The sequence below is a fragment of the Mauremys reevesii genome, linkage group 17 (assembly GCF_016161935.1).
Source record: "Mauremys reevesii isolate NIE-2019 linkage group 17, ASM1616193v1, whole genome shotgun sequence".
In the NCBI taxonomy this organism is placed as follows: domain Eukaryota; kingdom Metazoa; phylum Chordata; order Testudines; family Geoemydidae; genus Mauremys; species Mauremys reevesii.
The window spans coordinates 19,562,603-19,582,393 of NC_052639.1; the positions used below are offsets into that span (position 1 = coordinate 19,562,603).

Genomic DNA, 19,791 nt, shown 5'->3' on the forward strand with positions numbered 1-19,791 from the left:
GATCCTGTAAAAAAGTCTGTCTTCACAGAATCCTCTCATCATTGGTACAGAAAGTGAAACAGAAGTGCTGCAGTATTTTAGGGTTTCTGGATTTGTTTTTCTCAGGAAACAATTTTGGTGCTTTTATTATGCCAGATAATTACAAAAATGTACTATCTTAAAAATATTGGTGATTGGCAGCAGTAGCCCTGGAAATGAAAATGGGTGAGATTTTCAAAGAGAGTAAGTGATTTAGGAACATAAGTCTCATTAACTTTTAATGGGACTGGCATTTCTAAGTCATGCAGTTTTCAATGTCTCACCCATCATGTAAAATAGGGCTTGAATTTTCTATGATTTAGTTGACCACTGGCATGTACTTTCAGTATTTTCAAAAAGCATATACCAAATGGTAAATTAGAACATGCTGTAGCATGGGTAGTGCTGAATTATCAGAAGTAGTTTCAAAACTTCCAAATTTTTATGCAGTATGTAGCTATTTATTTGTTCTAAAATCCATACTCTTACTGGCAGACTATTCTCAGACCTTGTAACCTTGTATGACTCTTACATAAACAAAGTTGTAGCTTCTAGTAGAGACTTAACTGATTTGCTCTGCTCTTTGTGTTATAGAGGAAAATCTTGTTCTCAGATGCCGATTCTTGAAATGATGAGGTTTGTAGATCCATAAATCACCTTCTTTCAAGGCTGGATCAGATATTCAAACAAGGTTATGAACCTCCTTACTTGTACAGTCATAATTCCAAAACAGGTCGATCAAGAGGAGTTAAGTCCCTGCCCTGTATAATTTATAAACATGAAGCTGAGTAACCTTGGATGACTAAATTAAACTCTAAAATAATAATGAAAAGCTTAGCTTTATTTTAGCAAACTGGTATTACAAGTTTCATGACATAAATGTTAATTATCAATATCTTTGGCACTAGAAAATGGATTTTTCTCTGCACAAAGTCCATTTCTTGGCAGAGGATACATTGGGAACTATCAATATAAAAGGATTAATGTGGAGACATGAAGAGTAATAAAACATTAAGGATGTTATCTAACTATTTCAAATAGAGAGAAAGAGGTACATGTCTACCTATAATATGAGTTTTAGGATCAGCGGGCTCAGTTGTTTACAGACTCTGAATGATGCTTTGTTTTGATTCGTGAAAGCTTCCTTATTTATTTTCGTGGCCCAGGGTTGTCTCCTGGTTTCCCTGTTTATATATTATATAATAAGCATGTTAATCAAGGGTGATCATGTTAGGTTCTTTTCATCCATGGTTTAAAACAATTAGAGAAACTCTTTCTTTTCCCCCCCTTAGCTTAGTCTGCAGAAAAATTCACAAGATGAAATAAGCTCTGTGTGGGTTTTCCCATGTGAAACAGTGAAATTGTCCTATTTGTTTTCTATTTCATATTTCTGTACATGTTAATTTATTTTTATTCCTAAACCATTCCATAAGTTCCTATATTTAAATATAATTTGAAAGTCAGAGTCCTCTAGGCAAAAATTAGAATTAAATTCTTTATTAGAAGTACATCATTAAGCATAAAGAATGAGAGTACTTGTGGCACCTTAGAGACTAACAAATTTAATAGCTCTGTAAAGGCAAAAGGGAAAGGGCATGGGTGGAAATGAAAAGTGCAGGCATTTGAAGAGGATTTCACTGGAGAGAGGATGAGGCTTGGAGATGGTAGCACACATTTTAAAAAATCCATATTGCTTGTGTTTCAGGCAAAGATTAGGCATTTATTTACCTTTAAAATACATTTTTAACTGGATTTTCAAAACAGTTGCTCTCAGAAACCACTGTGTAACTTAACCCCTTAATTTAATTGTCTAGTAATTGATAGAATTAGAAACCACAGATATTAAGAAAGATTACACCAGAGGTTATCAAGGTAATTCACTGGACTGCATTTCTGGCATCTTTTGGATGATGCTGCAGAATATTTGGGGCACAGGGCCATTGTTTTGTTAGACAGTGCCTAGAACAATGAGGCCCAGAACCCTGATTGTTACAAATCATAATAGAAAGAACTGGCTGGAAATTGCTGGAGGGCCCGATCTTGCTCTAATTGAAGTCAATGGAAAAAATTCCATTGATTTCAATGGTGTAAATTGAACCCCAAAGGAGGCAGTTGGAGGAGGATACAGCTGGGATAGGTTTACAGAAGGACAAGTGGCATTTGGGATTTCAGACACCTTGCAGAGCCAGAATGAAGTGACATACACAGAAGCAAAGACAGAGGGTGGTTGGTGAAGCTGTTAACAGCTGGGAGGTCCAGATATGTGAGCCACACTCAACAAAGTGAACATGTGCAAGCACTGGGGCCAGAGTTTATTGTCTCCTGGATACTTTAAACAGGATCATTACATGCTGAAATAGATGAGTATTGCTAGAGTTATGAATGCAAAATTGTCCTGTTAGATTGCACCTGGGAAATCTGGGTTTTGTTTTATCTGTTGGTTTTACGGTTACTGTATATTTTGTTCCTGTCCTCTTTATAAAGTGCTGCTGATTTTTATATTGTTCCTTATTCATTTGATGCAGGGCCTTATTATATCCCGTTGTTGTTTTTAGGCTACTCTTGTGGAGTATGAAATATAATTAAAGGCCACATTTTCAAAGGATCCTCCTCTATTCAGGCGTGTAGAAGTTTTCATGCAAATAGCAGCATGTGCATGTTTCAGGTAACAGCAGATGCATGCACAGGTGATAGATTCAGACTCGCAGTGCTCAGAAAGTGTGCATACAGATATTTGCATGGATTTAAATAGAGGCCACTTTTTGAAAACGTGTCAAAAATATCAGTAAGTTAGGCCACCTTAAAACTAGGTTACATTTAAATAGCTACATAAGTGGGATCAGGGAGATCTACTTTGTCCTGAGCTGTTACAATTGAAAAGTGCTGGGTCACTTTAATAATTTCAAACCCCTATAAAGAACCCCTTGTTATGGCAGGAGTCTTGTAGGTGATGTATGTGATGATGAATATGCCAGAAAAATTCCAAGATATCGTGTGTAATTGAGCAAAACCCCAGGTTTAATGGAATTGAAAACTACTTGTGTCACAGATGTAGGCAATTACTGTTCATAAAGGGGCACCCGCAACTTGAAAATCATTTCAATCAGAAAATGCTGCATCTACTATTGTTACAATTAGCCACGGAGGTTGCTGTCACTGAAAGGGATTAATGAAAAAATAACATTTTCATCTCTTGTTTTCATTTGTTTGCTGTGTGCATTTGGCAGGTCTCTGTGTAATAGTCCTTGTGTGATGGTGCCTGCCCTTCCCTATGCTACTGAAGAATGTGCTGATCAGTACTGTGGTAGCAGAACTGAAACTGAAAAGGTAGCAGGCAGGACTATGCACAAAGAGAAAAGGGATGTAGACCTGCCCTTTGTACCCTGCAGTACCTGTGGTCACAGGCCCTTCCTGATTTGGGGGGAACCAAGGAATATAAAAGTAATCTCTTGAAAATTGAACCAATGTTGTCTGACTGCTAGAGTTGGAATCTTGACACTGATTTTCCTAATGATTGTAAGTTATTTACAGTCACCTGGCTGGCCTTTGAGGACTGACAAATCACAGCCAAGCTCTTTGATTTTTGGGAAGGCCCCAGATCATTTTGCAGCTGGAGTGGGCAGCACCACTCAGGCTACCGTTGATACACTAGGACCATCACAAGTTCTTCTGCTGAGCATCCAGCATGACGTTTGACCACAAAAAGGGGCAGACAAATAGAAGAGGCAACATGGTATGTAGTGGGCTCAGGGATGAAAACAAGGGACTAATCCTAGCGTTGACACTGGCTCCCACTGTGGCCCTGGTCAAGTCACATAGGCCAAAATTTCCATACTTGAGTGCCTATAGTTATGTACCTAAATCATTGACTTTAATAGGGTATTAGAGCAGTGGAAGCTACTCCAGCCATTGATCTTTTCCCATTTTGCATACTGAGGAGGGAGAGTGCTTCCTTGTGTCCCCCCTTGCAAGGATTCCCAGCACCCATGAGTTACTCATGTGGGTATTGAACATAAAATTTCCCCATGCAAAAATACATTTTGTTTTCAAACAATCCAAGGACTTAGTTGACACGGATAATTTTTTCAGAAAAAGGGCAAAATAGCTTGACATTTCAAAAGAAATCGCTGTTTAATTTTCTTTATAGTTCAAACATTATTTTAAAGGAGTTGAACTCAGATGTTCCTGGGGTTTAACAATGACTTGTATACATAGCTCCCAGAATGGAACCTGTGCAAACAAAAAATAAACAATAATAGTGTCTTTTAAATTCACTGTATTTTTAAAGACACACAGAGGAGAATCAGCCAGGCTGATTCATTGTATTTTCCCTGTGCTGATGGAGTAATTAGAGACAATAACAGAGCTTGACAAAACCAGCTAAAGCCACTAAACTAACTGGAGGGTTAAATCTATCAATCAGCAGTAAATATGAAATATAGGAGGGTGGGATCAGGGCGTGCCCAGGGAGAAGCAGAGAACTCCTCTTCCCCAAATGTCAGAAGAGGGAAGGTGCTGGGATTTTTATCAGAATGCCCTCCCTGAGTCCTGTTTAGAGATTCAGGTTCTTTAAGTGTTAGGTGTCTGAAATGTTTAAAACATTGCCCTCCTATAGCTGCTGGAAGGAAAAAGGAGCTGTCTCTTCTCCTCCTGCAATACCTGCTGTTTGCTGTGTGAGGGTTTCAATATTCTTTCACTCTCCCAGACTCCTTGGCTGTTATGAAGAGGATGGTGGAAAAGATGTCTCTTCCCCCCAGCCTCTCCTCTTCAGTCTTCCTCCCCTTTTCAGAACTCTAGTGCCTGCTTTTGAGGCCTCTCATAGCTTTCCCCAGCAGCAGCATGAAATCTAAATGTTACACTGTTGTCCACAATGTTCTGAATAGGAACTATGAGGCTGACCAATCTTCTTAATTTCCTTTTCCTGGCAAATTTGTAAGCAGCAGAAGCTGAGGCACTGGAGCTGCCTGCAGACTCAGGACAATATCATTTTACATTTAGGTCACAGATTGAAGGTTCTTTACATACACAAGAGTTAAAGAAATATGATCTTAAATTCTGCAGAAATTGTTGCTTTAAGTCCTCACACTCAGCCTGGAAAACTTCTCACTCATCGGTCAGGAATGGCTGAGTGGGCTTTTCATGTTCTATTTGGATCAGGCCTGATGTTTTTATTTTTTAAATGACAGCAATGTTTTTAAGTAACACAATTTATATTGATTTGATATTTTGAGAAAACAAACAAACAAACAAAACATTATAGCTGTCCCAAGTTTGCATAGTGCAATGCTTGAATTTACATGAAGAGAAAGTAGAGAGTAAGTAGTAAAGTTCTTCCAATTTTAAACCAGATGTATATTAAATTAAATCTGTGCTAATTAATCAGATGCATAAAGAGTATTTAAGACAACAGCTCAGCCCCTCTCACCCACCCTCTCCCCATCACCATTGTCAACTTTCTCTGCATGTGTTTTTATGGATAAACTGAACTGATCTGACTGGCTGAATCAAACAATAAGTTGTTCTAAACGAATCACGATGCTTCAGGTCAATAACTGTTTAGGAAACATCTGTTACTTTACTGCTTCAACATTCAGCTGAGAAAATTATTAGATATATATTCTGATAATTTGAACAGAAACAAAGTCATCGTAACAGAACATTGAGAGAGGATCAATGCCTTCTGTTTTGAAAATAAATATCACACGTCAACATTTTTTCCATAAATGCTTGGCAGCGGAGACCATTATCCTAAGATAACATTCTCCAGCAGAGAGATGATCTCTTAATTAGAGCAATATGTAAACTACTTTAGGATGCTTGATATAAATCCTGCAAACTGATTCATTGATACTTTTACTAAGATGAATTTTGATATCATGGGATGAAATCCTGGCCTATTGTAGTTTATAGAACGAGTACTTGTGTCACCTTAGAGACTAACAAATTTATTTGGGCATAAGCTTTCGTGGGCTAAAACCCACTTCATCAGATGCATGCAGTGGAAAATACTGTAGGAAAATATATATACAAAGAACATGAAAAAATGGGAGTTGCCATACCAACTCTAACAAGATTAATCAATTAAGGTGGGATATTATCAGCAGGAGAAAAAAAACTTTTTGTAATGATAATCGGGATAGCAAACAGTTGACAAGAAGGTGTGAGTAACACTAGGGGAAAAATTAGCATGGGGAAATTTTTTGGAAAAGTTATTTTGTTGAAGAATTGCGACTTTTAGGTCTGTAATCAGTGTCCAGGGAGGTTGAAGTTTTCTCCGACTGGTTTTAATTCTTATAATATAATTCTTGACGTCTGATTTGTGTCCGTTTATTCTTTTCTGTAGAGACTGTCTGGGTTGGCCAATGTATATGGCAGAGGGCATTGCTGGCACATGATGGCATATATCACGTTGGTAGATGTGCAGGTGTACGAGCCCCTGATGGCGTGTCTGATGTGATTAGGTCCTATGATGGTGTCACTTGAATGTATATGTGGACAGAGCTGGCATCGGGCTTTGTTGCAAGGATAGGTTCCTGGGTTAGTGTTTATGTTGTATGGTGTGTGCTTGCTTCAGGTTGGGGGGCTGTCTGTAAGCGAGGACTGTCCTGTCTCCCAAGGTCTGTGAGTGAGGATCATCCTTCAGGATAGGTTGTAGATCCTTGATGATGCGCTGAAGAGGTTTTAGTTGGGGGCTGAAGGTGACGGCTAGTGGCGTTCTGTTATTTTCTTTGTTGGGCCTGTCCTGTGGTAGGTGACTTCAGGGTACTCTTCTGGATCTGTCAATCCATTTTTGTCACTTCAGCAGGTGGGTATTGTAGTTTTAAGAATGCTTGATGGAGATCTTGTAGGCACAGCACCAATTTTTTGTTGCTTGCACCTCCCAACCCCTGCCCCAGCCCCGCCCCATTGGACCCCTCCCAAATCCCGCTCCAGCCCTGCCTCTTCCCAAAGCACGCCGCATTCCTCCTCCTCCCCGCTCCCTCCCAGCGCTTGCCGCGTGAAACAGCTATTTCATGGCGCAAGCACTGGAAGGGAGTGGGGAGAAGCAGGACGTGGAGGCATGCTCTGGGGAGGAGGCAGAGCAGAAGTGGAGGTGAGCTGGGATGTGGGGACGGGGCAGGGAGCTGCTGGTGGGTGCAGAGCACCTATCAATTTCCTCATGGCTGCTCCAGCCCCAGAGCCCACAGTCGGCGCCTATGCTTGTAGGTGTTTGTCTCTGTTTGAGGATTGGAGCTTAGCTGTAGACAGTGGATTGTGTGGTGTGTCCTGGATGAAAGCTGGAGGCATGTAGGTAAGTATAGTGGTCAGTAGGTTTCCGGTATAGGGTGGAGTTTATGTGACCATTGCTTATTAGCACTGTAGTGTCCAGGAAGTGGATCTCTTGTGTGGATTGGTCGAGGCTGAGGTTGATGGTGGGATGGAAATAGTTGAAATCATGGTGGAATTCCTCAAGGGCTTCTTTTCTATGGGTCCAGATGATGAAGATGTCATCAATGTAGCACAAGTAGAGTAGAGGCGTTAGGGGACGAGAGCTGAGGAAGCATTGCTCTAAGTTAGCCATAAAGATGTTGGCATACTGTGGGGCCATGCGGGTACCCATAGCAGTGCTGCTGACTTGAAGGTATATATTGTCCCCAAATGTGAACTAGTTGTGGGTGAGGACAAAGTCACGAAGTTCAGCCACCAGGTTTGCCATGACATTATTGGGGATACTGTTCCTGACGGCTTGTAGTCCATCAGTTTCCGTGAAAGGTTCAGAAAGGGCAACTAAAATGATTAGGCGTTTGGAGAAGGTCTCATACGAGGAAAGATTAAAGAGGCTAGGACTCTTCAGCTTGGAAAAGAGGAGACTAAGGGGGGATATGATAGAGGTATATAAAATCATGAGTGATGTTGAGAAAGTGGATAAGGAGAAGTTATTTACTTATTCCCATAATACAAGAACTAGGGGTCACCAAATGAAATTAATAGGCAGCAGGTTTAAAACAAATAAAGGAAGTTCTTCTTCACGCAGCGTACAGTCAACTTGTGGAACTCCTTACCTGAGGAGGTTGTGAAGGCTAGGACTATAACAATGTTTAAAAGGGAACTGGATAAATTCATGGTGGCTAAGTCCATAAATGGCTATTAGCCAGGATGGTTAAGAATGGTGTCCCTAACCTCTGTTCGTCAGAGGATGGAGATGGATGGCAGGAGGAAGATCACTTGATCATTGCCTGTTAGGTTCACTCCCTCTGGGGCACCTGGCATTGGCCACTGTCGGTAGACAGATACTGGGCTAGATGGACCTTTGGTCTGACCCGGTACGGCCGTTCTTATGTTCTTACACTTGGGGAGAATGACTAGCAACCTGGCTACCATGGCAAGAGCTACCTTTGACAACTGATTGCCCCCTTATTACCAGAACATCATTACAGAAAGGAAGTTTGTAATGAAACAGGGCCAGATGTGGATAGCCGGGATAGCCTCCTGCTGTGCTCATTTGGGTTTGTACTGTAATGCAGTGCAGTGTTTCTTTACAAAGGGCAATTGTTTGCTAGTTTCCTTAGTAAGGACTAGGTGAAAATAAGATGAAAAATTCCAGCTCTTTTCCTTGGAGATTGTTTATCTGCTCCTTGCACGTGGCTCTGCGCGCCGTCAGCCGGGGTGGGCCAGGCTGCGGACGTGACTCAGGCTTGGGCCACATGGCCGCACTTTCCTGACGAGGCATGAAGCAGGCCAAGAGCTTTGCACAGCCTACAGGGAAGTGGGAGGAGGCGTCTTCAAGCCAGCGTGTCTCGTCCGCTTCTCCCTTGCCGCAGGTGGAGGCAGGAGGGCGAAATGTTCCCGGCTGAAAGGTTTTGGGCTCGGCCTTGAGGATTAAGCCTGAGCCTCCGGCACGGCTGCTGGGAGATGGGTTTCTGAATGGCATCCAGCCCGCTCTTCGGGCCACCAGCTGAAAGCACTGAGGCCAAGAGGAAGCAAAATGGGGCCTTTGAGGCTCCCAGCAGGCCTCAGGGAGCAAGGAAGTAGCACAGGCTTACTACTGTCCCTGCAGGGGCTTGAACCACCATCTTTTCCGTTAACAAACATACTGACCCACTGCACCACAGATCAGTAAGGCTGTATTGAGCATACAAGTCAGGAATCAGCTCAGAGTATGGTATAGCAGATGTGTGCAGTGATCAGGGATAAAAGTGACTTAAAGGACTTGGCAGTACTCCAGAGTCCAGTGGAGGGGATGGTTCCTCAACCGGAGGAGGTGCGGCCTCTATTGGAAGAGGTGGGGCCTTTAAATTCTGGGGCTTTTAAATTAGGATTTAAAGGGCTTGCGGATTTGGCTGAAGCTAGGAGCCAGGCCCTTTAAATCACCCCTGGAGCTAACAGCTGCAGAGGTGGCTGGGAGTCCTGGGGTTTGGGCAGGGTGAAAGTAATTTATATTTCTTACCCATATAGTCCAATCATAAACAACCCACCTCTCCTACATACTTCATGGATCCCTCCCATTGCATGACATAGATAGAGAAAATAAAACTACTATTACTACTATCAGTACTGTCTGTAATAAAACTTTACTATTGGAATAAGCCTGAAAAAGTGAAAACTCACTGTCCCATTTTCTCTGTGTCTTCCCTCCTCCTCCAGCGAGGCTGGAGACACTAGGCTCCATGCTTTCTTCCTGTCTGGCACTGAGCAGAGCCCCTGCTGTGGGGCTGGGAGGAATGCAGAGCTTTGTCTGCAGGAGAGGAGAGGGAGAGGGGACAGGACAGTACAGTACAGTACAGTGAATTTTCCCCTTCCACCTGCTTTTATTAGCTCTGGATTTAAGATGTGCAGCCAAATGCTTGTATTTGTTGTGTATATTAGTATTGGAGAGATTCCCTCATCCCGGGGGCAGAAGAGGACTGCTCCTGCCATGGTCAAACACACTCTCCTCCCTCCCCCAAGCTACTGTGAGTGAAATTAACAAGAATGCCAGAAAGCGCTCCTAACCCCGGGGGCTGAACAGCTCAGGGAACAGCTGAGTTTAAACTATTCTTATGCAGGGGGCAGGCTTCTCCCCCCCTCAGCCAGCCTCCTTTCCTTACTGGCCCTCCGTACCGGCCCGTACCTGCTTACTTTCACCTCTGGCCAGTGATTTCCTTACACCCCCCCCTGAATTTCCCCCCCCCCCCAGTTTTGTGAGCTAGTTACATACCAATTTAGTGACTGTTTGGAAATCTGAATTTAAACTGAAACATTAATACACACTTTAAAAGCTTATACAGTGTATGATAAAATATGTGTATCTGAAAAAGTATAATAGATTTGAAAAGTATGAACATAGACTAGCTTCCTTGCTTCCTTATACAGCTGTTTTTTATGATGTCAGTGCATTCATTTCGGTGATGTTGGCCAACCTAATAATTTCAAATGATGATTTGTAAGCAAAGTCTAAATGAGTTCTCCCCGACAGCTAGTGATGAGCTGGGGGCTAAGGCTTCAGAGCCAGATTATATTTACATTCACACCTAATCTACCTAGGGATCCAGCAATCAGAGCTGTGTTGTCCAAGTGAGAGATTTTGGCTGGGGTTACATAACATAAGAACATAAGAAAGGCCGTACCAGGTCAGACCAAAGGTCCATCTAGCCCAGTATCTGTCTACCGACAGTGGCCAATGCCAGGTGCCCCTGAGAGAGTGAATCTAACAGGCAATGATCAAGTGATCTCTCTCCTGCCATCCATCTCCATCCTCTGACAGACAGAGGCTAGGGACACCATTCTTACCCATCCTGGCTAATAGCCATTTATGGACTTAGTCACCATGAATTTATCAGTCCCTTTTAAACATTGTTATAGTCCTAGCCTTCACAACCTCCTCAGGTAAGAGTTCTACAAGTTGACTGTGCGCTGCGTGAAGAAGAACTTCCTTTTATTTGTTTTAAACCTGCTGCCTATTAATTTCATTTGGTGACCCCTAGTTCTTGTATTATGGGAATAAGTAAATAACTTTTCCTTATCCACTTTCTCAACATCACTCATGATTTTATATACCTCTATCATGTCCCCCCTTAGTCTTCTCTTTTCCAAACTGAAGAGTCCTAGCCTCTTTAATCTTTCCTCATATGGGACCCTCTCTAAACCCCTAATCATTTTAGTTGCTCTTTTCTGAACCTTTTCTAGTGCTAGAATATCTTTTTGAGGTGAGAGACCACATCTGTACACAGTATTCGAGGTGTGGGCGTACCATGGATTTATATAAGGGCAATAATATATTCTCAGTCTTATTCTCTATCCCCTTTTTAATGATTCCTAACATCCTGTTTGCTTTTTGACCGCCTCTGCACACTGCGTGACATCTTCAGAGAACTATCCACGATAACTCCAAGATCTTTTTGCTGACTCGTTGTAGCTAAATTAGCCCCCATCATGTTGTATGTATAGTTGGGGTTATTTTTCCAATGTGCATTACTTTACATTTATCCACATTAAATTTCATTTGCCATTTTGTTGCCCAATCACTTAGTTTTGTGAGATCTTTTGAAGTTCTTCACAATCTGCTTTAGTCTTAACTATCTTGAGTAGTTTAGTATCATCTGCAAACTTTGCCACCTCACTGTTTACCCCTTTCTCCAGATCATTTATGAATAAATTGAATAGGATTGGTCCCAGGACTGACCCTTGGGGAACACCACTAGTTACCCCTCTCCATTCTGAGAATTTACCATTAATTCCTACCCTTTGTTCCCTGTCCTTTAACCAGTTCTCAATCCATGAAAGGACCTTTCCTTTTATACCATGACAGCTTAATTTACGTAAGAGCCTTTGGTGAGGACCTTGTCAAAGGCTTTCTGGAAATCTAAGTACACTATGTCCACGGATCCCCCTTGTCCACATGTTTGTTGACCCCTTCAAAGAACTCTAATAGATTAGTAAGACACGATTTCCCTTTACAGAAACCATGTTGACTATTGCTCAAGAGTTTATGTTTTTCTATGTGTCTGACAATTTTATTCTTTACTATTGTTTCAACTAATTTGCCCGGTACCGACGTTAGACTTACCGGTCTGTAATGCCGGGATCACCCCTAGAGCCCTTTTTAAATATTGGCGTTACATTAGCTAACTTCCAGTCATCGGGTGCGAAGCCGATTTAAAGGACAGGTTACAAACCTTAGTTAATAGTTCATAACTTCACATTTGAGTTCTTTCAGAACTCTTGGGTGAATACCATCTGGTCAGTGACTTGTTAATGTTGAAATCACTGAGAGCTGGTGGAACCTCAAGAGACCAAATCGCAGAGGTCACAGTGGTAGGTGACAGCAGAAGGTGACTGTGCAGGGCCATTGGCAACAGAGTGGTGGAGTGAACAGTGGCACAATGAACAGCCGTTGCCAGAGCAAACTTTGCCTTTGTCCCCACCTGGAAGGTGTACTCACGTGAAAGCACCTCTGAACTCTGAGTCTCCACTGACCAAGGACAACACCAGTGAGCGGAGTGCAGTGGAGGGAAAAGTGAGGGCACGTTAAATAAACATTTGTTTGTTGGACTATATTTTAGTCACTTTGCTCCAGAATGCTAGATTTGTGACTGGGAATGGAAACTTATATAAATATGTTTCCCAGTAGGCCAAGATTTTTAAAATGCAGTATTTGCCAAGGTTGTTATCTCACATTGTTGCTATCTTGGGAGGTCATTATGTTGGGGAGTTTCTGTACTAAACATTTTTATTATAATTAATTTTTACATAAGAATGGTCATACTGGGTCAGACCCATGGTCCATATAGCCCAGTGCCCTGTCTTACAACAGTGGTCAAGGCCAGGTGCTTCAGAGGAATGAACAGAACAGGGAATCATCAAGTGATCCATCCCCTGTTGCCCACTCCCAGCTTCTGGCAAACAGGCTAGGGACACTCAGAGCATGGTGTTGCATCCCTCTCATCCTGGCTAATAGCCACAGATGGACCTGTTCTCCAGGAATTTATCTAGTTCTTTTTAAAATCCTGTTATAGTTTTGGTCTTCACAGCATCCCCTGGCAAAGAGTTCCCTGGGTTGACTTTATATTGTGTGAAGAAATACTTCCTTTTATTTTTTTAAAATCTGCTGCCTATTAATTTCATTGGGTGACTGCTAGTTCTTGTGTTATGTGAAGGATTAAATAAAATTTCCTTATTCACTTTCTTCGCACCAGTCAAGATTTTATAGACCTCTATCATATCCCCATTAGTCATCTCTTTTGAAGCTGAAAATTCCCAGTCGCTTTAATCTCTCCTCCTGTTTCATACCCCTCATCATTTTAGTTGCCCATCTCTGTACCTTTTCCAATTCCAATATATATATTTTTAGGATGGGTGACCAGATCTGCACACACTATTCAGGGTGAGCACGTACCATAGATTTATATAGAGGCAATATGATATTTTCTGTCTTATTATCTATCCCTTTCATAATGATTCCCAACATTCTTTGCTTTTGTGACTGTTGCTGCACGTGGAGTGGATGTTTTCAGAGAACTATCACAATGACTCCAAGATCTCTTCCTTGAGTGTTAACAGCTAATTCAGATGCTATCATTTTGTATGTATAGCTGAGATTGCTTTCCAATGTGCATTACTTTGCATTTATCAACATTGAATTTAATTTGCCATTTTGTTGCCCAGCCACCCAGTTTCATGGGATCCCTTTGTAGCTCTTCGCAGTCTGCCTGGGACTTAACTATCTTGAATAGTTTTGTATCATCTGTAAATTTTGCCACCTCACTGTTTACCCATTTTCCAGATGAATATGTTGAATAGGACCCCTTGAGGGTCCCAGTACTGAGCCCTCAAGGATACCCCTTGTATCTCTCTCCATTCTGAAAACTGATAATTTATTCCTACCCTTTGTTTCCCATCTTTTAACCAGTTACTGATCCATGAGAGGATCTTCCCTCTTACCCATGATGGCTTACTTTTCAAAAGTCAATTTAAATTAAATACTTTTTTTAAATTATATATTTTTAGAAATCTAGATCTGTTATGTGTTTTGGTGTAACTTGCAATTTCCTTATGTTAAATTTCCATTATCCTAACAAAACATTTACTTTATTCACTTTCTTCACATCAGTCAATATTTTATAGACTTTTAGCATATCTCCTTAGTCGTCTCTTTTCTAAGCTGAAAATTCCCAGTCATTGTGGGGACTGTATCAAAGCTTTGCTAAAGTCCAGAAATAGCACATCCACTGCTTTCCCCTCATCCACAGAGCCGGTTATCTCATCATAGAAGGCAATTAGGTTAGTCAGGCATGACTTGCCCTTGGTGAATCCATGCTGACTGTTCCTGATCACTTTCCCCTCCTTTAAGTGGTTCAGATTTGATTCCTTGAGGACCTGTTCCATGATTTTCCAGGGACTGAGGTGAGACTGACTGGCCTGTAGTTCCCTGGATCTTCCTTCTTCCCTTTTTTAAAGATGGGCACTACATTAGCTCTTTTCCAGTCATCCGGGACCTCCCAATCGTCATGATTTTCAAAGATAATGGCCAATGGCTCTGCAATCTCATCGGCCAACTCCTTTATCACCCTCGGATGCAGTGCATCCGGCCCCATGGACTTGTGCTCGTCCAGCTTTTCTAAATAGTCCCGAACTACTTCTTTCTCCACAGAGAGCTGGTCACCTCCTCCCCATACCGTGCTGCAGAGTGCAGCTGTCTGGGAGCTGACCTTGTCTGTGAGGACAGAGGCAAAAAAAGCATTGAGTACACTAGCTTTCTCCACATCCTCTGTCACTAGGTTCCCTCCTTCATTCAGCAAGGGGCCCACACTTTTCTTGACTTTCTTCTTGTTGCTAACATACCTAAAGAAACCCTTCTTGTTACTCCTAACATCTCCGGCTAGCTGCAACTCCAAGTGTGATTTGGCCTTCCTAATTTCACTCCTGCATGCCTGAGCAATACTTTTATACTCCTCCCTGGTTATTTGTCCAATCTTCCACTTCTTGTAAGCTGTTTTTGTGTTTAAGATGAGCAAGGATTTCACTGTTAAGCCAAGCTGGTCGCCTGCCATATTTACTTTTCTTCCTACACATCGGGATGGTTTGTTCCTGCAACCTCAATAAGGTTTCTTTAAAATACAGCCAGCTTTCCTCGACTCCTTTCCCCATCATGTTATTCTCCCAGGGGACCTTGCCCATCAGTTCCCTGAGGGAGTTGAAGTCTGCTTTTCTGAAGTCCAGGGTCTCTGTTCTACTGCTCTCCTTTCTTCCTTGTGTCAGGATCCTGAACTCGACCATCTCATGGTCACTGCCTCCCCTTTCTTAAAAAAGCGAAGGTTTCAGAGTAGCAGCCGTGTTTGAAGTGCAAGTGTAACCATAGCCTTAGTCTCTAAGGTGCCACAAGTGCTCCTGTTCTTTTTTAAAAAGCAAACAGAATGTTGGGAATCACTGACTGCCGCTGCACACTGAGAGGATGTTTTCAGAGAACTATCCACAATGACTGCAAGATCTTTCTTGATTGTTAACAGCTAATTCAGACTCCTTCATTTTGTATGTATAGTTGAGATTGTTTTCCAATGTACATTACTTTGCATTCATCAACATTAAATTTCATCTGCCATTTTTGTTGCCCAGTCACCCAGTTTTATGAGATCCCTTTGTAATTCTTCTCAGTCTGCCTGGGACTTACCTATCTTGAATAGTTTTGTATCATCTGCAAATGTTGCCACCTCACTGTTTACCCATTTTTCCAGATCATTTATGAATATGTTGAACAGCACTGGTCCCAGTACCGACCCCTCAGGGATACCACTATTTATCTCTCTCCATTCTGAAAACTGATAATTTATACCTACCCTTTGTTTCCCATCTTTTAACCAGTTACTGATCCATGAGAGGACTTTCCTCTTTCACCATGATGGCTTACTTTTCAAAAGTCAATTTAAATTAAATCCTTTTTAAAAAAATATATATTTTTAGAAATCTAGACCTGTGATGCGATTTGGTGTAACTTGCATTATTCTTATGTTAAATTTGCATAATCCTAACAAAACATTTACTTTATTCATATCTCTTTTATATATCTCATTGGTTCTGACACCCCCCCTGTAAATTCGAACACCCCCCCTAATTTCAATTCCTGGGGAAACCACTGCCTCTGGCAGTGGTTGAACAACAACAACAAGGCACTGGACTGGTCTGGGTGAAAGTTCTGTGGGAAGGAACTGAAAAGAGTATTGGGGCTGCGGTGCAGCGCTTGCAGACACTTTCTTTGGCCTGTTTTCCTGGAAGAGTTAGCAGCGAGAGATTGTTAGTCACAGGTCAGTGGGTGGGTTTGTGCAAACTAGGAGTATACAGGGAACTGTCTTTGAACAGAAGGAAGGAGAGAAACCGGCAAGAGGAAGGAGGCTGAAAGACTTCTCTGGCTTTGAACAGAATTCTGTGTTAATAGTTCTTGCTTTTAGCTGATCTCACTGAGGTCAGTTGGGGCGCATGGACAGACATGGGAGTGACTCAGCCAGGTCATTCCCATCTTCTGCCAAGCAACCAGGAGATGACAATGGCTAGCAGTTGTACTGTACTGTTTGCTACCAGCCTAAGATGTAAAAACTAGATGAATCAAAACAAGAAATTGACCTGTTTTGTTTTGTGAAATCAACAGCCTGCTAAACCCAGGGTTTTGAGTTCAATCCTTGAGAGGGCCATTCTGTGTGACAAAGTTGTTTGTGTTTCTCCTTGATGCAAAGCCACCCCTTTTGTTGATTTTAATTCCCTGTAAGCCATGCCATCAGTCGCCCCTCCCTCCATCAGAGCAATGGCAGACAATTGTTTCACGCCTTTTCTCAGTGCAGAACCAGAATCTGCAAAAGCGAAAACAGGCAAGGAGGTGACAGCAGTGCGGTGACAAGAGTGATGAGGACATAGACATGGTCATAGACTTCTCACAGAGTACAGGCCGGGCAATGTGCCTGGCAATGTGCACATCATGCTGATGAGCTCTGCATGAGCTCTGCATGGTCAACTGTGCTGATCAGCACGCCACACTGGCCAAACAGGAAATGAAATTAAAAGTGTGCGACCCTTTTCCTGTCTACCTGGACAGTGCATCTGAGTTGAAAACGCTGTCCAGAGTGGTCACAATGGAGCACTCTGGGATAGCTCCTGGAGGCCAATACCATCGAATTGCGTCCACACTACCCTAAATTTGACCCTGCAAGGCTGATTTCAGTGCTAATCCCCTCGTCGGAGGTGGAGTAAAGAAATCGATTTAAAGAGCCCTTTAAGTTGAAAAAAAGGGCTTTGTCGTGTGCATAGGTCTAGGGTTAAATGGCGATAACGCTGCTAAATTCGACCTAAAGTCATAGTGTAGACAAGGCCTCAGAGGAATTTTATAGCTACTGGCTGGGTGTCCAAAAAAGGGAGCTACCCACCTACCCTTTCATTGATCACACTTGGTAACTACTAAGCAGAAGCACAGAATCTAGATGGATTTGCTGCGTCTCCTGCAGGCCTTCCTAATGGCACAGCAGGGCTGCTCTTGGCTCTGCACAAGGTTGTTTTGTTTAGCAGTGACTGTGAAGGGACTTCCAGCTATTTGGCTGTGGGAACTCTGGTATTAAGTGGACACCCTGTCTTAACTGTGTATGGCTGTATTGCTTATAGATTTCTATATTCTGTACTGATGTTACCAAATGGAGTATTTTGTAGCGGTCTGCTATAATTTAACTTATACAAACTATGAATATGCTCCCTCAGACTTAACCACCCGCCTTTCACATACTCCCTGCTTCTCACTCTCTGGGCTGGGAACAAGCCACGGCATGTGCGTCCATTGGATTATTTTTCTTTAATTACTTCTCATTGTTAAATTATTTATGTTTTTTAAATTTCATTGCAGTGCATTTTCTTCCTGCCACTGTCACCTGGCAGCTAAGGGATGTGAGATTCTCCTCCATTGCGTTTCTGCCCACGGAAAAAGAAGAGACCCCACACTTCAGTACCTTTGGACATAAAAGCAACCTGAAACAAACCAGCTGTCTCCTCAGTGTGCAGTTTGTGTCTCTTTTAGTGCAGTTGATGTGTGTGCAGCATGTGTGGTGGACAGGGCACTGTGTGCTCACATGGGAATTCACCATCCTTGGTGCAGGATTTGACTTGTTCTGGGAGTGAACATAGCACTTGTGGAGTTTCAGGCACAGGCTGCATGACCCCCTCCATTTATCTTTGGTGCAGATACAGCCCAGGCAGCACTAGTGCAACCTCCTCTCCTGCTGCCCTCCACCATCATCTGCACAGCCCACCTGTCAGGACAGGAGGGGAATGTTCTCGGATGGGACTACCCTGGGATGGGGAGGTGTGGTTGCATCCATTAGGTCACCAGACTGAGCCTTCTAATATCCCTTGGTGATTGTTCCCAAGATCCAGGACTTTGTGCTCAAACATCTCCCAGCTTCCTTGTTTAATATAAAGGCCAAGGTTTCCTTGCAATATACAGGAAGAAAGTAGATTTTCACCCCAGATGGGACTTGAACCCACAATCTCTGGCTTCAGAAGCCAATGCCTTATCCATTAGGCCACTGGGGCCCTGATGTACAGCTACTGAAGAGATGGAAATTCCCTCTCATAAATGCACATTCCTCGCATTTGCTTCAACACCAAATAGCCCCTTTATGTGCCTTACAGAAATGTCTGCATCCCCTGGCAGCGAGGCAACTGGGCAGGTTGCTGACACAATTACAACCCAGAATACAAAGTGTACAGTGCTGACTATATATAGTTTTATTACAAATATTTACACTGTAAAATATAAAGTACTATAGTGCAATCTCTTTATCATTAAAGTGCAACTTGCATATGTAGACTTTTTTGTTGCATAAGTGCACTCAAAAAGAAAACAATGTAAAACTTTAGAGTCCAGTCAGTCCTACTTCGGGTTCAGCCAATCGCTGAGACAAACAAGTTTGTTTACATTTACTGGAGATAGTGCTGCCCGTGTCTTATATACGTCACCTAAAAGTGAGAACAGGCTCTCTCATGGCACTTTTGTAGCCAGCGTTGCAAGGTATTAACGTGCCAGATATGCTAACATCCATATGCCTTCATACTTCAACCACCATTCCAGAGGACATGCTTCCATGCTGATAATGCTCGTTAAAAAAATAACGTGTTAATTTGTGACTGAAGACCTTGATGAAGAACTGTATGTCTCCTGCTCCATGGTTCTATCCGCATTCTGCCATATATTTCATTTTATGGCAGTCTTGGGTGATGACCCAGCACATGTTGTTCACTTTAAGAACACTTTCACTGCAAATTTGACAAATTTGGCAAAGAAGGTATAACGTGAGATTTCTAGAGACAGCTACAGCGCTCGAGCCAAAGTTTAAGAATCTGAAGAGCCTTCCAAAATCCAAGAGGGACGAGGTGTGAAACGTTGTCAGAAGTCCTCAAAGAGCAACACTCTGATGCAGACACTACAGAACCTGAACCACTAGACAGGAAAATCAATCTTCGGTTGGTGGCATCGTTATCGAGCAGTACCTGTCATCAGCATGGAAGCATGTCCCTGGCCTCTGATTGCTAGCAGCTCGGAGAGGAGAACAGGGGCTGGACCTCTCCATGGCCGCCTGGTCTGCTCACTCCCTCTGAAGCCCATAGCCAGGGCCAGCCTTTGGGGTGGGTGCCACCAGGGAATTGCCCAGGGGTACCATGGTCAAGGGCGGTGCTGTACGGTAGCAGAGAGGTGTGTGCTGCTGGTGTAAAGTCAGAAACTGCTCCCGGCGGGCAGGGGAGTGCTGCTTGGGGTGGTGCCCAGATTTCTCCCTGCTCCCTCCCGGC

The 19,791-nt window shown here is 42.7% G+C and overlaps 1 long non-coding RNA gene and 1 other non-coding gene across 2 annotated transcripts; one reads left to right on the forward strand and one right to left on the reverse strand.

The window, feature by feature from the left end:
- The first annotated feature begins 649 nt into the window (after positions 1-649).
- Positions 650-17,979, forward strand: LOC120385017. The gene is made up of 2 exons (XR_005589208.1): positions 650-709; positions 17,852-17,979. It is a non-coding gene; the product is annotated as an uncharacterized LOC120385017 (long non-coding RNA).
- A 485-nt stretch (positions 17,980-18,464) lies between these two features.
- Positions 18,465-18,537, reverse strand: TRNAQ-CUG. Its single transcript has one exon. It is a non-coding gene; the product is annotated as a tRNA-Gln (tRNA).
- Positions 18,538-19,791: the final 1,254 nt, after the last annotated feature.